Below are 22,839 nucleotides of genomic sequence, written 5' to 3'. Positions count from 1 at the left end.
TTACTAGTCATGATGGCTATGTGATCTTAACTCCAGTATCTGAGGCAGCATGCCTCTTAATGCCAGTTGTTGGGGAACACAAGGGGGAGGATGCTCATGTCCTGCTTGGGGGTTTCCCATGGGCATCTGATTAACCACTGTGAGAACAGCATGCTGGACTAGATCAACCTCTGGTCTGATCCAACATGGCTCTTCAGTTCTTTTCCTGGAAGAGGGCATGGCTGGCTGGCTGGCACCCTGAACAGGAGCACTTCACATTGCAACATTTTGTTGCAAAACTTACTTGTACTTCTGAATGCCAGTTGCTGGGTGGGGACCAAACAATGCAGGGGTGGGAGGGTGGATCTGCTTCCTTCATGCCGTGCTGTGGGCTTCCCAAAATCATCTGGCTGCCCACTGTTGACAACAGGATGCTGGACAAAATGGATGCTTGGTGTGATCCAGAAGGGCTATTCTTATGTTTTCTACTAGGCTATTTCTCCATGACATCTTAGTTTGCTATGTGTATGGAGGGTTGGGGTTGTTGTTTTTTTCCAAATGGGGAACAATACAATCCTCCCTTCACCTTCAAATAAGTGGAACATTCAACTTATTAGTAATTTCCCAAAATCTGTAATGATTCAGAGCATGTGATAAATATTGTGATGTAGTTTGAATTATTTTTTCATGCTTTTTTTTTTAAAAAAAAAAAGATAAATGTATACATACAATTTACACAGTAGCACCATTTTGCACTATACAACAAATCTTAGAATCAAAACTACAAGCACGTAGAATTTTTTTAAAGGGTGTTGGACCAAAACATGCTGCCAAGAATCTTTTATCGTCATTCCCACAGCCTCTTGCTTCTATCCCCGGATGAAATTTCTGTATTGCTCAAAGAAATAGAATAGTTAAACGATAGAAAACATTATTAGCTCTCCTTGGAAAACAAGGAAAAAGTAAAAGGATCTCTCTCTATATAACAGCTTACAATTCACTCCCCCAGATGAAACAAAATACAAGAATAAAACCATGTATCTGCTTAGGAACATAGAGAGTGCAGTCATGCAACTTTATATTTATGTATATTTCAAAATAGTTTCAAATGTAATAAAGGCCTTTTTCAAGGCATCTATACCTTGGTCACTCATTTTTGTGCCTTTCCCATATAAACAACGTGCAACACAATCCTACGCATGTCTAGTCAGAAGTCCCATGGGGTTTGCTCCCAAGTGAATGTGTACAGGACCGCAGTCTGAGTTTTCTAATAGCTATGTGTAATTTGTCTAAGGTGCTATGAGGCTGTATTTATTATTCTCATTCACGTTTCATGACTACAACAGTCGTCATCATCACTTAGCTGTCACTGAACAGCACTTTTTAAAGCAATTTCAACAATGCAATGAGATTCAGTTATATAATTTATCAGGTGTATACAGATCACATGCTTGCATGCATCTAAAAATATGGGTGAGTCCTCTGTGGATAATAGCATATAATCAAAGATTAAACTGTAACCCCAGGAATTTACATAGTTTGTCTTTACATGTGTATCAGTTAATATGTTTTTTATAATCCTGTTCTCAGGCAACCCTTTCCTTTCTTTTTCTTTTCTTTTCGCCTGTGACCATCAGTGGCTTATCAGAATGAACAATGCATTCTGTCAAAATGAAATTCTGACACATACAAGGCTACTTGCTCACTATCCGATTTGTCTGTTAACCTTTCTGCTGCACAGACTCTTACAGCTGGTCCAATATTTGAGTGCCCATTCATCATTTAAGATTGGAGAAAGGATTCCTTTCTCAAAGAAATCTTACGGGAAAGGTCAGTGAAGAAAAAGCATCAACTGTGATTCATAGCTTCTTGTTAAATTACTTCTTCCTTAGCAGGCCTTTATAGAAAGACCACTAGAGTGGGATGGAGTAAGGAGAGGAGAGTGACACAGAGCACTGTGGGGATGACAGTACTACTGGGTTTGCCCTACAAAGTTGATGTGCTTTTATTTTAAAAAGAATAATCTCAGTTAGATTCCTTTTTGTTTTCTTTAATAAGAAAAAGACAAATATTTACGTGAGATAAATACTTGTAAGTTCCAGTTTTCATATGCAAATGTTCATGTTCAGTAAAGGAGAATCTTATAATCAAACAGCTTAGCAAACTGCATGAAAATGGTAAGTGTTTGTCTGCTTTTCATCCAACTCGTGGACACTAATGACAGCTGCAAGGACAAACGTCTGAGGAACGGCCATGTTAAGCTATTACTGCTTTGTGGCATCTTAGGGACTAACAAATGTATTGTGGTATAAGCGTCCATAAGCAAGAGCCCACTCTGCCAGATGCATGATAAAGCCATGTATGTGTGTACATATGCTTAGAAAAGATAGGAGAACCCTCTTTTTCTTTTTCAAAGTGAGGTGAAAAGGTCAAGCAATGCAAGAGATAACTGTAGTGTGTCATGGTACTATACAGACAGTACACAAATAAAGGATCCAATCCAATACATGCGAGATCCAGTCAGAATGGGTATGACCCATTGGGGTCTAGCAGCAGATGCATAGCCATAGCAAGAGCAAAAGAGCAGTCCCAAAGAAACAGTTATTCAGAAGCTTCTAGGGCTGATTTAGACTCCAGGCAACTGCTCAGGTAGGCCACATGACATAAAACAGGGAAGATCCCAACCTTTGGGGGCAAGGGACATGTGCAGTCCCTGAGCTGTCAGCCAATGTGATTGTAGGTGGAGGGGCAAGGCTAGAGGAGCTGTTTATCAGTCAGAATGATGAGGACTCACTCACAGGGTATGCAGGTGGTAGTGATGCAGGTGGTAGTCTTTTCCAAACATACCCTGCATACACACACACACACACACACCCCTACATTGGTAAGAAAGGTCCAATAAAGAAAGGTCATCCAGCCCTTTCTTTTTTTGGTGTTAGAGGCAGAAGAAAACATGAGTGGGTTAATTGAAGAGGAACTGAGTTGAGGCAGGATCCGGCTTGGTAATGACGTATTTGGTAGATATTAATTGAAGAAAAACTGATTTGGGGTAATGTGGGATATTAATTTGGGGTGGGTGCAAATTAACTGAAAACTTTTTTGGAGCCATCTGGGTGGTCAACTATTAATGGAAAGTACATGTATTAATGGGACAGTCATTTGGTTTGGAAAGTAATTGGCCTTCTGTGAAAAGTAAATTCTCATAATTATTTCTAAATTTGCATCTAGACATATTGATTAGCATTGCCAATTTTATGTAAATTTGTGTTCTCTTATTTTTCAGTGATGCATTTCTTCTTTGGCAATTCATAAGTGACTACCTTTGAGATGTGGTAACCAGAACTGCACTCAGGATTCCAAGTGTGGTCAGACTGTAGAGTTCCATAAAAGAATTATGAGAATGGTAGGTTTATTTTCTATCCCTTTCCTAATGATACCTAACTTGAAACTTGCCTTTTTCACAGCTGCAGTAGCTCACCTGGTTAACACTGTTCTTGAGCTACCCATCCACAACCCCAAACCCTGGCCAGTCACCACCAGCACAGACACCATTAGTGTATACATGAAGTTAGGATTTTTTGCTCCAATGTGCATCACATTACAATTGCTTACACTGAACTGCATGTGCCATTTTATTTCCTATTCATCCATTCTGAAGAAATCCTTTTGGACCTGTCTTGTATCCCTTTTTATTTTTACCACCCTAAATAATTTGATGTCATCAGCAAACTTAGATGAGCATCATCGTTCATCCCTAACTAAAGGTCTTTTATGAATGAGCACTGGCCCCTCCCAATACAGATCCTTGGGGGACCCCAACCTTACATCCTTCTATAGTGAGAACTGTCCATTTATTCCTGTTCTCTGCTTTCTGATCTTTAACCAGTTTCTGATCTTTAACCAGTTAAAGATGAGAAGACCTGTCTTCTCATCCCATGACTACTAAGTTTATTCAGAAGCCTTTGCTTTGTAAAAGGCGTTTTGAAAGTTCAAGTACACAGTGCCTACCGGTGTCAGGATTGGATCGGAGCCCATAGAGCCCCAAAGCAGTTCTGATTCTGAGGAAGAGATAGAAACCATGGGAGAGGAACCCACGCACTGTTCAGAGGTGCCGCCGGAGGTAGAGCCCCTCCCTGCTCACATTCCTGAGAGTGGTAGCGACCCTGGCTGGCGGGGGGGGGGGCAACTGGAGCTTCGGGACACTTGGTGCTGGCACAGGGACAAACAGGAGATGGAGGGCGCCAAGAGGAGGTGCTCAGCCCGCTTGGCGCGATGTCAACAGCTGCGCCCGATGCCCCATGGGAAAGGGGTGGACTTTCGCCTCCTAGCCCTTAAGTTCAGAGGCTTCCTGCCTTTTCCCTCCAAACGGAGGCCAACTGATTCCCTAAAGCTAGAAACCCTGGATACGCAGCTCTCTTAAGTTTCCCTCATTGTTGTTGTTGTTGTTCAGTCGTGTCCGACTCTTCGTGACCCCATGGACCATAGCACGCCAGGCCTTCCTGTCCTGCGCTCTCTCCCGGAGCGTGCTCAAGTTCATATTCATTGCATCAGTGATGCTATCTAGCCATCTCATCCTCTGCCGTCCCCTTCTCCTTTTGCCTTCAGTCTTTCCCAGCATCAGGGTCTTTTCCAGGGAGTTTTCTCTTCGCATTAGGTGGCCAAAATATTGGAGCTTCAGCTTCATTATCTGTCCTTCCAATGAGCACTCAGGGTTGATTTCCTTTAGGATGGACTGATTTGACCTCCTTGCAGTCCAGGGCACTCGTAAGAGTCTTCTCCAGCACCACAGTTCGAAAGCATCAATTCTTCGGCGCTCAGCCTTCCTTATAGTCCAGCTCTCACAGCCATACATTACTACTGGGAAAACCATAGCTTTGATTAGACGGACCTTTGTCGGCAAGGTGATGTCTCTGCTTCTTACTATGCTGTCTAGGTTGGCCATAGCTTTCGTCCCAAGGAGCAAGCGTCTTTTAATTTCATGGCTACAGTCACCGTCTGCGGTGATCTTGGAGCCCAAGAAAGTAAAATCTGTCACTGCTTCCATTTCTTCCCCTTCTATATGCCAGGAAGTGATGGGGCCAGATGCCATGATCTTTATTTTAGGTTGAATGGAAATAAAGCCTTGGAAAAGAGCCCTATCATCTGTGTGTTGATTCTGGCTACTTGAGGATTTCAGAGAGCAGCAAGGGCGCTCCTGACAACCAGATCAGCCCTATCCACAAGTAGAATACAAAGTATGTCAGTCCAAGGTCACAAATTAAGATGCTACACTCTTCTGCTAGACTACGTCCTCAGCATGAATCCAACAGAGACCAAAAATCGTTCACAGTAACCTGCAAGCAGCCTTTGAGAGTTCACAGACTGAGTAATAAAGACAAATCAGCAGGGTGATCTGAAGGTACACACCTGTGCAGGCAAACAGTATCGCTGATTGTTCAAACGAAGGATGCAGAGGGAAGAACATTAGCTCAGTTTTATAGTATTATATCCCCAGTAAGCTTTAATGTCACTGCAGTCCATGCACAGCAAAAAGATTTTGTGTGCACTTGTCTTTAAAAGGCTAAATCCTGAGAAACTGATCTTACATGAAATATTGTACTGGCTGTTACTGTGATGGGAAAATCGTGTGTGTGTGTGTGTGTGTGTGTGTGTACAGGTTTCACAGCTAGTATGGCATCATATATCTAAGAAAAAGGGGGGCCTGCTATCCTATTTTTATGCATAATGAGCATGTCAATGATTGGAACTGAAGCCACACAAGGACTTGAGCCAAGGTTTATTAGGCAAGGGTGGATTTTCACATCATCCAACACACACACTCTTCCTTTTTTTTCTTTTTAAGAATTGTGCCTCTGTGGAAAGAAAAATAATTGTTACTCAGTAATTTCCTGTCCTTTCTGGTGACAGATTTATCAATACCATGTCACCATGAAGCAGCCACTGCATTTAGTGATGTGACGTTTTAAAGCATGTGACTAGAATTTATTGCGTATGTTCCTGACACATGGTAGGGGGCATTACAATGAAAAAAACACAGATTTCTGCTTGATGGATCAAAAAAGCGTATTTACCCTTAATCTCTTATTTGTGAGCCAAATAAAGGAAATAAGCAATTCGAACCCTGACGTTGGTGGGAGACCCACGGTAGGGAGCGACCCATAGAAAGCTTCCATATACTAGCTGCTTCAACTGCTGCTCAGAATATGCCCAAGACAGCATGGCCAATTGTCAGAAATCTTGGGAGTTATAGCCCAAAACATCTGGAGGACACCAGATCAGGGAAGGTTACCTTATGTAAATAATTCCTTTAATAACCCTACTAGTTTTGGTTATCTTGTTTCTCCTGGTGGTGTCAAACCCATACCTATGCCTTCATTGCCTGGCTACTGAAGTATATAAGATACAGAGGGTTTATTTTGGTAGCACTGATTTTATGGTTAAAGATTTTATAGTCGAGACAGCCTTGTGGCATGAAGTTCCATAGTTTCCCACTTAAAAAGGGAACAGCAGTGGGAAGACCTACATGGTTGTTCCATATTTGGTGACGTAAGTGGGATAACCTGAGGGATGTTCCTCCACACACCCTCATATCTGAGGGTGCAGGTTATTTGGTTTCTACAGTGCTGGTTTCTCTGAGGCATGGCTGCAGTGTAAACACCTTGGCTCACACTGTGAGGGTTTATAAAGGCTCCTGAGTCACAACCTTTCCTGAAGGCAACTGCTTAGAGGGACTGAGGCAGGAGCCTAAGTTTGAATCACATGCATTGCTACAGCCCTTCCCCTGGCTGAAGCCAACTGAATTCTCTCCTCCTGCAGCAGGACACCCCCAAACACCACCTTACAAAGTTCCATGAGATCTCATTTGCATAGTCATATATAAGAATGTTACACGGTGGTTAAAACAGTAGATCTATTACATGTCCCTTAACTCCCTTGGAAAAACAAACAAAAAAGAATATTTTTTGCACACTGGCCTGTTTCAGATATTAACCATGGTTTAGCAATATGTGAATGAGCTGAAGCTTCCCCGGTTCAGATGGAACAATATGCTCATGTTAGTTTAAAACAGGAAACGGATGCTTGTGATCTCCTTGGAACTGCTCTGGAAAAGGGAAGAGGGAGTGTGTGAGCCTGATGTTTGCTTCTGTTTGTTCACATAGTGCTAACCAAGGTTTAGCATTGCTTATGTCTGACATGGGCCACATTGTTATTGAGAAATTCCTATAAATTCATTATCCTCTATATGTTTCCACAATGGTTGGTTTATATATTTGTTTTACCATTTAACAAATTAACTGAAGTCAGATGATATAGAACGATCTACCATTGCTTTAAGTTATGTTTTCCTCCTCTATCCTTTTCATTTCATTTTGAGTTTGTGATGACTATGCTAAATATAAATCTAGAAAATATCATATTGGAAGTTATTCGGCAAATCAGTAAATCTATGGCTGTCATGTATTATGATATAGACTGCTTTATCGGTTTCCCAAAATACATGCTTTAGACCTGATAAAAAGAAAGAACCCTCTTGTTCCTTTGTACTACTTCAGATAAATCTAGGCCAAGATAGCTTTTTCAAATATAGCACTAATTTGAGGTGGAGGGGGAATGGTTACGAGCAACTAAATTCTCATCTTTGCCTTAATTCCAAAATATGGCTTTATTATTGATTTCTTAATCCTCCTGTGGTATTGTGGTAAGTGAACTGCATGTTGGGAGTTGTAGTACAGGCATGGAAAGAAGTGGGGAGGAAGAGGAAGTGAAAGGGAGGAGTCAGGAGGATTGGAAAGTGAGACTGTTTGCTTGAGTTTCAGTTTTAAGAAAGGCCCAGTGAAGGCCTAGAATAAAGAAGCATTTAAATAGCTGTCTCTGGTATCTTGGGTTTCTTGCAATACAACAACTTGGCGATGAAGGCAGGATGGCTCTTCTACCTTTGACTCCACCACCACCTTTCCTCCAAACCCCGGGTGAGCCAGTGATGCCATTTACTTCTTGGACTAGAATGTTTGAGACTTACGTGCTGGCTATTCATGATAAGGAACTTCCAGATGCAAGGAAGCGTGCATTACTCATCCATTGCTTGGGAGCAGTTGCTCAGAGAATCTTCTATAATTTACCTGTTGTGGATGATAAATATGAGACAGCTTTGGCTACTTTAAGAAACTTTCTTGTGGTGGAACACTAAAAATATCACCAGCAGGAACAGAAACAAGGAGAAACTACAGCTCAATATATTGCTGCTTTGAGGAAATGGTTGTTACTTATTATTTATTTATTGCATTTATACCCCGCCTTTTTTCCTCTTGCAAGGAACCCAAGGCGGCTTACATTATCCTCCTCCTCTCCATTTTATCCTCACAACAACAACCCTGTGAGGTGGGTTGGGCTGAGAGTCTGTGACTGGCCCAAAGTCACCCAGTGAGCTTCCATGGCCGAGTGGGGACTAGAACCCGGATCTCCCAGCTCCTAGTCCAACACTCTTGCCACTACACCACACTGGCTCTCCAGTTACTTGTAATTTTGGAGATATGGCAGAAGAAATGATTCAGGATCAGTTGGTAGAGAAAACAGTGATGCGCTGCATCAGGGAACGCCTCTTGCTAGAAACTGATCTTACCTTGCAGAAAGCCATGACAATTGCCAGCCAGATAGAAACTGCAGTGGCAGAGGCAAAGCTAATGGATCAAGGCAAGATAGAACCACTACAGCCTTTAAAAAAAATCCGGAGGTCTATGGACAAGTTTAAAGATGGTACAAATAAGTGCCCAGAGCCCTCAAAATGTGCACAGACAGTATGCTATCATTGTGGATCAACGCAACATACAGCAAATTATGCTAACTGCCCTGCAAGGGAGGCTCAGTGCAGACAGTGCAAAAGGAAAGGACATTTTTTTAGGGTATGCCGGAGTGCCCGGTCTCAACAATCTATAAGTAAAGCTCCTGTGCCAGAACTTACTGTTTTAAGTCTGGAAGACCTTGCTACTACAGTGAACAGAATGACATGTGTTGTTACAGTGTGTGTTCCTACGGTAAGGAAGTCCCAGGACATTGAGTTGATATTAGATACAGGCTCTGCAGTCTCCATACTGCCCAAGTCTGTTTATATACAATACTTCAGTAGCTCACCACTTACAGCACCTAAATTGCGTCTCTAAAGTTACTCAAGGAATCCAATTTCAGTTCCTGGTTGTCTATCAGCAAAAGTAGCAATTGAGACAAATTGTGTGGCAGCTGAGTTCTACGTTGTACCAGAAGGAACTCCCATCCTGGGAAGAGATCTTTTTGTTGCACTGCGCATGCAAGTACTTAATGGGACTGTCTCCTCCATACCACACAACAATACTACAGTTCATACTTTGCTTGTAATCATAATAGCTCACAACACAGAAGGAGAATTAGGCTGTGCAAAGGGCTTCATTCATGAAGTTAAAATTAGACACAATGTGAGGCCAGCACAACAGAAACTACACCGGTTACCATTTGCTGTGAGAGATGCTGTATCATAGAAACTTTAAAAATTAGTGCAGAACGACATCATTGAGGCTACTGAGTGGGTTTCCCCAATTGTTGTGATTACAAAGAAGACAAGAAATATCTGTCTTTGTGTGGACTTGAGGGAGCCAGACAAGGCCATGGTAGTTGATAGCCACCCACTCCTTCACATAGAAGAAATCTTTACTGAACTGCAGAGAGCCACATTATTTTCCACCCTTGACCTACAAAGTGCATATCATCAAGTCTTATTACATGAGGACAGTAAAGACCTCACTGCATTCATCACCCATGATGGCTTGTTTCGTTTAAAACGTGTCCCATATGGTTTAGCATCAGCCCCCAGTGCCTTTCAAAAGATGATGTCTCTGATTCTTAAGAATCAGCCAGGAGTTCAGTGCAATCTGGATGACATTATCAGATTTGGACAGACCTCAGCACAACATGAAAAATGTCTGCCAACTGTCTTGCAATGCATAACAGATGCAGGACTAAAGTTGAACCTTTCCAAATGTGTGTTCAGACAGAAGGAGTTACCTTTCCTTGGGCATATTATATCACAAAATGGATTGAAACCTAATCCCGACCATGTCAAGGCAGTTACAGACGCTCCACCACCTAAAGATGTCCAAACACTGTGCTCCTTCTTAGGCCTTACATCTTGGTATGCAAAATTTGTGCCAGATTATGCATCTGTAGTAAAACCCCTACGTCTGTTGCTTCATGGATCTACACCCTGGATGTGGACATCAGCTGCACAAACCAGCTTTGAGACAGTGAAATCACTGGTTGTACATAGCCCAGCATTGTCCTTATTTGACCCAGCACTACCTACCATCTACAAATGCCTCTGACTATGGTCTTGGGGCTGTACTTACCCAAATTCATGGAGACAAGAGTGAAAGGACAGTTGCTTTGGCATCCAGAACTTTACAAGGGTCAGAAAAATCTTACTCTACAGTTGAAAAGGAGACACTGGCATGTGTATGGGCTACAGAGAAATGGCAGACCTATCTGTGGGGTTGTACATTCTAGGGATGTCAGAGAATTCCACCACGGACTCCAGTGAGGCTGGATTCTTTAGAATCTGGTCCCCTGGAATCCATAGCGGAACGGCCTCCCCCCTGCCACCCCGCGGAATCCCCCCGGGACGGAGCTTACCTGGGGCGGATGTAGTGGCAGCGGATGCGGCAGTGGCGGCTCCAGTTGGTCTCCCGGATGCTGCCAGGCTGCTGCGGCCGCAAATGGTGGCTGTCGTAGTGGCCACCATTTGTGTCCTTGCAGTCAGCTGTGATAGGCTACGTAAGTATTTACATAGCCTATCACGGCAAAGAGCAGGGACGCAAATGGCGGCCGCTGCACCATTTGCGCCCCTGCACTTTGCCGTGATAGGCTACATAAGTATTTATGTAGCCTATCACAGTAAAGGCAGCCACACAAATTTTAAGATTCATGAGGAATTGTCCTTATATGATGGTTTAGTGATACAGGGTAGTCATCATCTCATTGTTCCACCAGAATTACAAGCAAAACTGATACAATTGGCCCACAATACGCATCAAGGCACTGTACGAACCAAACAACGACTGAATGATTTATAATGGTGGCCTGGAAGGGATGTGCAAGTTGAGGCTGCTATCAAATCTTGTGTGACTTGCCAGCTTCATGACAAAACAACAAGCACACGTGTGCCTCCACTACAGCCTGTCCCTCTGCCTGATTCAGCCTGGGAGAAGCTAGCCATTGACATCGTGGAACCATTTGATAAGGAGTCTGGTGATTGTTGTTATGCCATTACCCTTCTAGACTATTTTAGTAAATGGCCTGAAGTGGCTTTTACTCCAAATGCTACTTCTGCTACTGTTATCAAGTTCCTCACTTCAGTTTTCAGTAGAGAAGGAGATCCCAAGGAATTGATCTCAGATAATGGCACCCAGTTTACTTCAGTAGAGTTTCAAATTTTCCTGTCAGAAAGGAATATCAAACATAGACGCTCATCAGTTTATTATCCACAGGTGAATGGAGAGATAGAGTGTTTTAATAGAAGTTTGAAGGAAAGTCAGCAAACAGCTGACTTGGAAGGCAAGGCATGGAAACCTTTCATTGCAGAGTTTTTACAAATTTATAGAGCCACAAGACATGCCACAACACAGCAGTCACCGTCTGAATTATTACACAGGAAGGAGATGCACACAAAATTTAGTGTTGCTGGACTACAAATGCTTAAGCCAGATACTTCTTTACAGTCAGATGTGATGCAAACAGTACAAAAGAAACAACAAAAGTATAAGAGGTATACAGATCACCATTATGGAGCCAAGGAACCAGGAATACAATGTGGTTCATTTGTACGGGTGAAGAAACCAGGAATCAATCGGAAAGGTGAACCGAGATTCACTTTACCCCTCAAGGTACTCGACAGGGTAGGACAATACACCTATAAACTGTCCGATGGCCGGATATGGAATGCCCGGTACCTGTCTCCTGTTCATTCTGACTCTGCCAGAAATGATCAGATACGGAGTGCCAGCAACCTGGCTCCTACACAGTATGATGCTATTACCGACACTGCTGGTCACCTAGTTGGCACTGATGACTCCAGTGTATTACCCCTTGCACAGAATAGCCAACCAGGATCTTTGCCTGATCAACATTCTCAACATACCAGATGACAGCCTGCATGGGCTAAAGACTATGTTCTGTAATTTTCTTACATCAGCTGCAATTAACAAGATCGTTGACTGGAGGACAACTTGTCTTCTGTTGTTTGCAGAGATGTGCTAATCTTTTATGTATCGGTTGGTTGGGGGAAAAGTATTGTTTTTTAAATAAGGAGGATACGTGGTATTGTGGTAAGTGAACTGCATGTTGGGAGTTGTAGTACATGGAAAGAAGTGGGGAGGAAGTGAAAGGGAGGAGTCAGGAGGATTGGAGAGTGAGACAGTTTGCTTGAGTTTCAGTTTTAAGAAAGGCCTAGTTAAGGCCTAGAAGAAAAAAGTAAGTAGCTTTCTCTTGTGTCTTGGGATTCTTGTAATACAACACCTTCTTATGTGGTATGTCTTTGTGCTGTAAACATATCTTTTAAACAAACTCATTAAAATAAAAAGAGAAATATTAAGGGGGCAATCCAATTCATGTTTAGACAGAAAAAAGTCCTGCAACTGGGAATTATAGGACTTTTTTCTGTCAAAACATGCATAGGATTGAACCCTTAAATATTTACGGAACATTCGAGTTGCTATAATATTCTAGGAAGAAAGAACCCAATGTAGTTAGGATTTGGCAATGCTTTCTCAGTCCATTTAATACCATATATCTAACCTTGTCTCCAGGGAATGTTTTTTCCCCCTCTGCAGCATTTCATTTTGGAATTGCCTTTGAAACACTTTCTCTCTTCAGAAGGCCTGTTACGCATTTTCCTTAGGGCTGCAATTAATATTTCTCCCTGTAGAAATTCTCCACTGGGGATTCCTGCAGCATATGATCAAAAAGCTTCAGAATATTCTTGTAAGCATATTTCCAGCTGTACCCCTGATCTCTAACCATCTAAAAAAGTGCTCTGACCTGAGTTGCAAAGTCTGCTCTTCAACACTGCCACAAAATTCTGCATCAGTAAAAGTCTCCTTAGGGATGTACAAAACCACTTACCTGTTTCATAAGTGGCATCCACGGGGGGGAGAAGGTGCTCCGTCCCTCCCCCCAGAATCCTTCCTGGAGCGGGTGCATCCGCAGCCGGACATCTGGCTGCGGCAGGTCTGCGGACGCAAATGGCGGCTGGCATAGCGGCCGCCATTTGCATCCCTTCGCTGAGCTGTGATAGGCTACATAAATATTTACGTAGCCTATCATGGCAAAGAGTGGGGATGCAAATGGCGCAGCGGACGCCATTTGCATCCCCACTCTTTGCCGTGATAGGCTACGTAAATATTTACATAGCCTATCATGGCTCAGTGAAGGGACGCAAATGGCGCCTGGTGTAGTGGCTATTTGCGACCGCAGCCTGGCAGTGGCCAGAGCCACCACCACAGCTGCTGCCGCAGCCAGGTAAGCTCTGTTCCGGGGGGCTTCCGCAAGGTGGTGGGGCGGGTTGCTCTATTCCGCCACAGATTCCGTGGGGACGAATTCACTGGAATTTGGCCTCCCTGGGATCTGTGGCGGAATTCTCTGACATCCCTAAGTTTCCTCAATTTCCTCCTTCAAACGTCTCACATGGCTATTGGTCTCTTGGTTTACCCAGACAGGACTAATGACTACCCAGATACTCCCGAAGTGTGACATCTGATAACATACCTAAAAGAACAACTGCACCTTTTTAGGCCAAGAGAGAATTGAATATGATTCAAGAGGAGGCCATAGATAGTAGAGGACATGCTTTGAATACAGACAGTTTAGTCCCGGCATCTCCATCTAAAAGGATATTACGTAGCACTATTACTTACTTACTTACTTACAATATTTGTATACCGCTCCATATCTAAAACAGATTTCAGAATGGTGAACACAAAAGATAAAACAGTAAAGGAATAAAAAGATTAAAACACCATATTAAAATTATGCGTTTAAAAAAACAGAATGCCAATAGTAACCATGACTGGTCAATTAAGGAATGCCTCCTGGAAAAGAGCTGTTTTCAGGAGGCACTGGAAACAAAACAGTGTTGGTGCCTGCCTGACCTCCAGGGGCAGGGAGTTCCAAAGAAAGGGGGTTCCCACACTGAAAGCTCTTTTCCTGGTGGGCTCCGACTGGGCCATGGGTCCATGTGGAACCACCAGGAACATGCCCTCTGATGACCTCAGTGACAGAGCAGGCTGGTAAGGGAGAAGGCACTCTCTCAGGTTTCCTGGTCCCAAGTTGTTTAGGGCTTTGTACACTAGCACTAAAACCTTAAACCTGGCCCAGTAGTGGATAGGCAGCCAGTGCAGATCCCTCAGCAAAGGACTTACATGCTGAAAAGGGGCAGCTCCCAACAACAGCCAAGCCGCTGCATTCTGCACTAGCTCCAGCTTCTGGGCAGCCCCACATAAGGCAGCCCCACATAGAGTGCATTGCAGTGATCCAGTCTTGAGATTACTAGCCCCTGCACCACTGTGGCCAAGCTATCCCAAGTTTGGAGGGGGGGAATAGCAGAGGGGAGAGTGTTATGTCTGTTAATGTCCCTTTGCCCCTCTCTGCAGGTCTGACATCAGCACCCAGAACTCAGGCAGCTCCAGCAGGCCCCACTTATGGACTGATGCTTGCCCTACCCCCACCAAGAGGTTGGGTTTGGGAGCCACAGTTTTAATTTCCCACAGTGCCTTTGACATCATGTCACTCCAGATCATTGTGAGAAATTAAAATGGCAGCTCCAAGCTGTCTGCCACTCATCACATCACTGTTGCTGCTTGTGCTTCCACCACCACCAGGTAAGCTTGCCAGTAGGCTACTAGAAAGCATTGCTAAATGTCCCTTCAAACCTGGAACCAGGGCTCTTTTTCTATTTATCTACTGCTGGGATGGAAAACCCATCCAGATCTTGTTGACCTACAACTCCCATTATCCCTGACCATTGACCATACTGGTGGGGGGTTATGGGAGATGGAGCTCAACAACTTTTGGAGAGCTACATGTTCCCTAGCCATGATCTACTGAATGAAATATAGCCAAGCTTCAAACCCAGATATCTGTAATACAACCTTGAACTATATGCATTGGTATTACCAGCTTTTATGTTAAGTAATTTTGACATTTCCATTGTTGTTGTTCAGTCGTTCAGTCGTGTCCGACTCTTCGTGACCCCGTGGACCATAACACGCCAGGCCTTCCTGTCCTGCGCTCTCTCCCAGAGTGTGCTCAAGGTCATATTCATTGCATCGGTGATGCTATCTAGCCATCTCATCCTCTGCTGTCCCCTTCTCCTTTTGCCTTCAGTCTTTCCCAGCATCAGGGTCTTTTCCAGGGAGTTTTCTCTTCGTATTCGGTGGCCAAAATATTTGAGCTTCAGCTTCAGTATCTGTCATTCCAATGAGCACTCAGGGTTGATTTCCTTTAGGATTGACTGATTTGACCTCCTTACAGTCCAGGGGACTCATAAGAGTCTTCTCCAGCATCACAGTTCAAAAGCATCGATTCTTCGGCGCTCAGCCTTCCTTATAGTCCAGCTCTCACACCCATACGTTGCTACTGGGAAAACCATAGCTTTGATTATACGAATCTTTGTCGGCAAGGTGATGTCTCTGCTTCTTACTATGCTGTCTAGGTTTGCCATAGCTTTCCTCCCAAGGAGCAAGCGTCTTTTAATTTCATGGCTACAGTCACCGTCTGCGGTGATCTTGGAGCCCAAGAAAATAAAATCTGTCACTGCTTCCATTTCTCCCCCTTCTATATGCCACGAAGTGATGGGGCCAGATGCCATGATCTTCGTTTTTTTAATGTTGAGTTTCAAACCAGCTTTTGCACTCTCCACTTTCACCCTCAACAAGAGGCTCTTGAGATCCTCTTCGCTTTCTGCCATTAGGGTGGTATCGTCTGCGTATCTGAGGTTGTTGATCATTCTCCCGGCAATCTTAATTCCGACCTCTGATTCATCCAGCCCAGTGTTTCTCATGTATTCTTTCCACCTCTTCTTAATCTCATCTGCTTCTGTTAGGTCCCTGCCTTCTTTGTCCTTTATCATGCCCGTCTTTGCACAAAACGTTCCCTTGAGATCTCCAATTTTCTTGAAGAGATCTCTAGTCTTTCCCATTCTATTCTTTTCCTCGATTTCTTTGCATTGTTCATTCAAGAAGGACTTCTTGTCTCTCCTTGCTATTCTCTGGAACTCTGCATTCAGTTGGATATATCTTCCCCTTTCTCCCTTGCTTTTCACTTCCCTTCTTTCCTCAGCTACTTGTAAAGCCTCATCAGACAGCTACTTTGCTTTCTTGCATTTCTTTTTCTTGGGGATGGATTTCGTTGCTGCCTCCTGAACAATGTTACAGACTGCTGTCCATAGTTCCTCAGGCACTCTGTCTATCAGGTCTAATCCCTTAAATCTATTCATCACCTCCACTGTGTAGTCATAAGGGATAAGATTTAGGCCATACCTGTATGGTTTAGTGGTTTTCCCTACGTTCTTCAATTTAAGCCAAAATTTTGCAACAAGAAGCTCATGATCTGAGCCACAGTCAGCTCCAGGTAGGGATGTCAGAGAATTCCGCGACGGATCACGGTGAGGCCGAATGCAAGTGCATTCGGCCCCCTGAAATCCATCGCAGAACAAAGCCCCCGCCTCCCCCAACCCACACAAGTCGGTGATGTCTCTGCTTCTTACTGTGAACCAACCCATGCAAGTCGGGCGGCACGAAGCCCCCACCCCACGAAAATAGCGCCAAACGGAGCACTTACCTGCTCCCGTTGGCACTGACTTATGAATGGCGGCCACCCTGCGGCCGCCATTTCCTTTTTTTGCGTCCCTGCGGAGGCCGTGATAGGCTACGTAAGTATTTACGTAGCCTATCACGGCAGGCTAAAAAAAAAACACTTACGCAAATGGCGGCGGCTACAGCCGCCGCCATTTGCATTCCTTATTTTTGGCTGTCTTAGTCTACGTAAATATTTACGTAGACTATTACGGCCAAAATAATTTGGGACGCAAATAGCGTAGCGGGCACTATTTGCGTTCCCCTTTATTTTCGCCGTAATAGTCTACATAAATATTTACTGCCAAAAATAAGGAATGCAAATGGCGGTGGCCATAGCCGCCGCCATTTGCGTACACTTTTTTTTTTTTTAACCCAGAGCCTTCCGTGGCCAGAAATCCGGCTGCGGACGGCTCTGGCCTGGGCCTGGCCGGCTGCTCCATGGAGCCGCTGCGGAGCACAGCTGGCCGGTCGAGGATTCTGGGGGGGAGGAATGGAGCGCCTCCCCCCCACCGCGAAGCAGATCCACGAAACGGTAAGTGACTTTCGTACATCCCTAACTCCAGGTCTTGTTTTTACTGACTGTATAGAGCTTCTCCATCTTTGGCTGCAAAGGACATAATCAATCTGATTTCAGTATTGACCATCTGGTGATGTCCATGTGTAGAGTCGCCTCTTGTGCTGTTGGAAAAGAGTGTTTGCTATGATCAGTGTGTTCTCTTGGCAAAACTCTATTAGCGTTTGTCCTGCTTCATTTTGTACACCAAGGCCATGCTTGCCTGTTATCCCGGTGATTTCCATACTAAACCCTTAATTGCTTTTTGCAGCCTTAATCCAGTTTACATGGAAATGTCAAAACTGTGTTTGAAAATTATCCTCAAATAAGGCTGTACTTATGTATGATTCAGCTCTACACACAAGAGTTTTTGAGCCATATTTATAGTTACCTATTGGTTTTCTCCAAAATGCAGAAACCATTGTTGAATACGGGTATATTGGCAGGCTTTTTTCACTGATGGGAAGCCAGCCAGGCCTGTTAGACATGTTGTGAAGAGTGGAGGGTAATCCCTACCATGCAGTGGGGTCACATTCTTCATGGATCCCAGCCTGATAGCTATGACTCTAGGGATACAGCTATGAGAAGAAACGTGAGCTCTAACTTCATTTCATTTATTTAGAAAATAAAGATTAAACTCCAGAAAGTCCTGTGTCCAAGCACTGGTGTGCACATGCTAGGACTTTCCCAATTTCTTTTTCTGACTTCAGCTTCTCATGCTGCATCCAAGTGCCACTCCTGAAGGAGCAGACTATCAGGTTGCATAGAGATTCTGCCACTGTAACAGGGGCTTCCAAATCACCACAGTCCACTCACAACTCCACCCGTGGTTGAATTATAGCGAAGAACCTTTGTACCTTGGGACAAAAACATGGTTATCTGCTGGGGAACTGTTAACAGAGAGGGAAAGTAATGTATCTTCTCAACAGAAGTAGCTAGAAGCTATAAATGGACTCCGGAAATCTGTTACCTTATTTGGAGTTATGCTGATCGTCCAGTGGTGGTTTGTTGTGAAAGATTTCAGTAGTCTATGAAGTTCATGTTACTTGCATGAAATATTGTTTTCATATATATTTCTTTATTTTATTATTACCCTTATATCCCACTGTATTGGCCCCAGGAGCATAATCAAATCACCTGTAGAGTTACAGGGGCCTAGAGATCTATAATGCTTGCTTATTATTATTATTATTGTTATTATTAAATTTAATCACCCATCTGGCTGGTCACCTAGCCACTCTGGGCGATGTACAGCATAAATAAAACAATTTAAAACAATAAAATTCTACAATAAAAACATTTTCTAAAATACCCTAACTCACCCCAAAAGCCTGCCTGAACAACCACGTTTTTAATGCACGACGGAAGCTCATTAAAGAGGGGGCATGGCAGAGTTCCACAGAGTGGGGGCCACCAAAGAAAAGGCCCTCTCCCTCGTCCCCACCAGTCTAGCTGTCATGGCTGATGGGACAGAGAGAAGGCCATCCGAGGCTGATCTTGTTAAGTGGCTTGTCTGGTGCTGCTGGAGGCGCTCCTTAAGATAGGCTGGGCTGGAACCATATAGGGTTTTAAAGGTCAAAACCAACACCTTGAATTTGGCCCGGAAAACAACTGGTAACCAGTGCAACTCCTTCAGCACTGGAGTGATGTGATCTCGCCGCCGGCTGCCTTTAATCAGGCGAGCCGCCGCGTTCTGTACCAGCTGCAGCTTCCGAACCGTCTTCAAGGGTAACCCCACGTAGAGCACATTACAGTAGTCTAAACGAGAGGAGACCAGGGCATGTACTACCGATGGGAGCAGATGGTCGGGAAGGAAGGGGCGCAGCCGCCGTATCAGATGGAGTTGATACAGCGCTGTCCGGCTCACAGCTGACACCTGAGCCTCCATGGACAGCTGGGAGTCCAAAATGACCCCCAGGCTGCGGACCTGGTCTTTCAAGGGTAGCCGTACCCCATTCAACACCAGGTCAACATCCCCCAGCCTCCTCTTGTCTCCCACCAAAAGTACCACGGTCTTGTCAGGGTTCAGCTTCAGCTTATTCCTCCCCATCCAGCCACTCACCGTCTCCAGACATTTGGACAGGGATTCTACAGTTCATCATTGGTGCAACTCCCTTGCTAGCAAGCCTCGGAGCATGTGAAGATGAGTCAAAGGCCGATACATTCATAGAATCATGGAATAGTAGGGTTGGAAGAGGCCTACAAGGCCATCGAGTTCAACCCCCTGCTCAATGCAGGAATCCAAGTTACTTTGGATTCCTGTACTCAATGTTATTAAGTGACATTGTAAGTTACTCAATAAGGTGCTCCTAGTGAGTAAACCTATGGATCTGATTTATCACTATCTTGGCACCTCTAAATTAAGAGGTCAAAGCACACGGCCGGGACAACACACCCACCTTTTTTCCTTTTGTAAAGACCCCAAAGCATCTTACACAGTCCTCCAGCTCTTGTGCATTTTATCCTCACAACAAGTAGGTTAGGTGACCTACTAACCTTGTCAAGTAGGTTAGGCTGAAGTCAGTGACTGGCCCAAAGTCACCCACTGAGCTTCATGGCTGAGTGGGGAGTAGAACCTGGATCTCCAGAGTCCCTGTCCAACACTTTGACCACTACATCACACTGGCTCTCTTGTTTATATGTGACACAGCTTATTTGTGAGAGAAGTGAACTAGCTGAGAAGGCTCTTTTGTCTGCTAAGAAGGCTCATAGATTTTAATTCAGTAAACTAGGTAGATCCTATTAGGAACATAGCCAGCCATGAAGGAACAAAGAAAGACTAGTGAATAAGTGAGAATGGGAGAGAGAGAGAGACAGCGAGAGACAGCAATAAAAGTAAACACAGAGGAACTATTAAAGACTTTTGTGATCAGTATCTGCAGCCAAAACAGTGAAATGTTCTTCAGGATACAGCTTGGATGAGTGCTTTCCCTACTGGAAAACTATTATCTGTTTATGGTAATTGAAATCCTAGAGTTTTGTGAGCAATAAACACTACTTTAATCTTTTCTCCTGTTCTGAACACTTGGTTTGTTTAGAAGGAAATACCCTAAAAATTAAAAGAAAGGAGTACTCTGTGCTATCACATCTGCTTGCCCAGCCACCTTCAAAACAAATGGCACTTAGAATGTTGACTTTTCCCACATCCTTGCATTGGGCAGGCACCTAAAATATGACAATGATACCTAAAATCTAGATTTTGGCTCCTACAGTTTGGAAAGATTTTTCTAGCCATGGCTCTGAAGTATCACTCATCCTCTGACTGCAGGCTATGAATTGCAATTCAATGCCTGAGATGCATCTTCTGTTACTTGTTCCCTAGAACACTGATTCAGAATGGGGCACAGTGTGTGATGAAACTGTGGAAGATCAAGAAGAGTAGCTGTGAGGCAACATCACAGACTTATTCAGTATTGCAAATCAATATAATTGCCTTCCATAGTTATCTACTACAGTGCCTGGTCCCATGTGCCACAGAGCTAATGTGGTGTAGTAGTTAGAGTGTTGGACTGGGTCAGGAAATCCGGGTACTAGTCCCCACACGGCTATGAACCTCACTGGGTGACTTTGGGCCTCCCACTGGCTCTCAGCCAAACCTACATAAGAACCATAAGAGATTCACTCCTTCTCTTGCAATTCCCCTTCATGCTTTTCTTCCAAAAGCCAAACTTTTCTGGGCTGCCAATGCCTCCAGCCTTGACTGGCAGACTCAGGGCCTTTACTCCAGAGATTCTAGTAGGGATGCAAAGCCATCGGTCTGAGTGGATTGCTCACCAGTGAGCAATATCTTGCATTGGGTGGCCATGGAGGCTGGTGGCTCCAATGTCAGTGGGGTAGTGAATCCACTCCGGGTTTTAGTAAGAACCAGTCAGAACTGCTTTGCACGATACCTCCTTTAGAGTTCTGACTGGCTGTGACTGAAACCTGGAGCGGATTCACTGCCCCACTGGCATCACAGCCACCAGCCTCCACTGTGGGGTGGTGATCCGCTTGGCAACAGAAGACTGGGTCCTTCCTGAGGTCCCCATTGAGACCACTGGATTCCTCCATCCAGGTAAGCAGGACAAGGTCCTAAAGCAGGGGTACGTGGGAATGGTCAGGGGTCCATGCGAGCCTTGACCACCCTGCTGCCGAATTCCCTCCCTCAGCAATCCTGATACAGATTGTTCTTTCCTCGCTGGTAGGATAACTGGGGTGTGTATGTGTGATCATGGGTGTGTGTGTGTGTGTGTGTGGCCCTCGGAGCCAAAAAGTTTGTGAATCCCATCCTAAAAGCTCTGCTGAGGACAGGGTAGGTATTTGGAAGGGCAGGTGACTGCAGTAGCTTGGAGTGACTTTTACCAACTGAGACAGGGGTGCCAACTGTGATCCTATCTGGCTGTGACAGATCTCACCTCAATTACAGGTGTTCTGGTTGTATCTAGACTAGACTACTGCAATGTGCTTTACATGGGGCTGCCTTTGAAGACAGCTTAGAAGCTTCAGCTAGTGCAGAGTACAGTGGCCTAGATGCTAATGGGGGCAAGGCATTTGGATTATGTTACACCTATTTTGTGCCAGTTGCCCTGCTTGCCCTATTCACTTCCAAGCTCAGTTCAAATGTCACTGTGTGGTTCTCTTGCTACGTGGGCAGATAAAAGTACAAACTGGCATACAGAGTCATATGCATTTCCCATTTTCAAGTGTCAGTATGAAAAGCAGCCATTCTAACAATAGGAGATTTTGCACAGAACCTTTTAATTTTATTTCACCCTTGATCAGCAAGAAAAATAAATATATTTGCCTAGTTTAACTATTTATTCACTTGCTCTTAACTCTTCCTTAGCACATTTTTATATTTATAGATTTCACCCAATACAGCGCATATACAAATTTCAGAAGATTCACTACAAATGAATGCATGGAACATTTCTGCATAGAAGAACATCATGAATAAAAAAGTAGGAACCAACTATTTGAAGTCTTGCAAATAAATAACCATTTTGCCTGGTAGCCTCTTGTGAGTCAGAAACAACACCAGGTGTCCAGCCTGGGAATCTTACATAATTGAGAAAAGAGTAGGATATTTTTCCTCCTAAGGGCTGAACTATACGCAGCAGAGGATATTGATGATTATATCTCACTTAAAATTAATAGCAGGGGGGATCTGATCAGGAACACAGTGCCGGTAGTGGGTTTTAATCCTTTCCCCTGCATAATTTTCCCAATTATTTTATTTTATTTATTAAATTTCTTAATCGCCCATCTGGCCGGTCACCCGGCCACTCTGGGCGATGTACAATAATACAAACAGTTTAACAACAATAAAATTACACATTAAAACATCATTTCTAAAATTTCCCTAGCCCACCCCAAATGCCTGCCTGAACAACCAAGTTTTCAATGTGTGGCGGAAGCTCGTTAAAAAGGGGGCATGGCAGAGTTCCCTAGGGA

The 22,839-nt window shown here is 44.1% G+C and overlaps 1 protein-coding gene across 2 annotated transcripts in view; it reads right to left on the bottom strand.

Annotated features, from left to right (window-relative positions):
• Window positions 1-22,839, bottom strand: part of ATP2B2 (ATPase plasma membrane Ca2+ transporting 2) — a 606,047-nt gene that overhangs the window by 260,160 nt on the left and 323,048 nt on the right. Inside the window, exon 3 of one of the 2 annotated variants that reach the window (XM_084832462.1) lies at window positions 8,000-8,099. The exons of the other annotated variant lie outside the window; for it this stretch is intronic. The gene's annotated coding sequence lies outside the window, so the exon portion shown is untranslated. The remainder of the gene's footprint in view (window positions 1-7,999; window positions 8,100-22,839) is intronic. 2 annotated transcript variants of the gene reach the window in all.

Source organism: Heloderma suspectum, chromosome 2, assembly GCF_057233095.1.
Source record: "Heloderma suspectum isolate Gila_16-S chromosome 2, 16-S_ref, whole genome shotgun sequence".
Taxonomy (NCBI): Eukaryota; Metazoa; Chordata; class Lepidosauria; order Squamata; family Helodermatidae; genus Heloderma; species Heloderma suspectum.
This window is presented reverse-complemented; position numbering and strand designations above follow the sequence as displayed.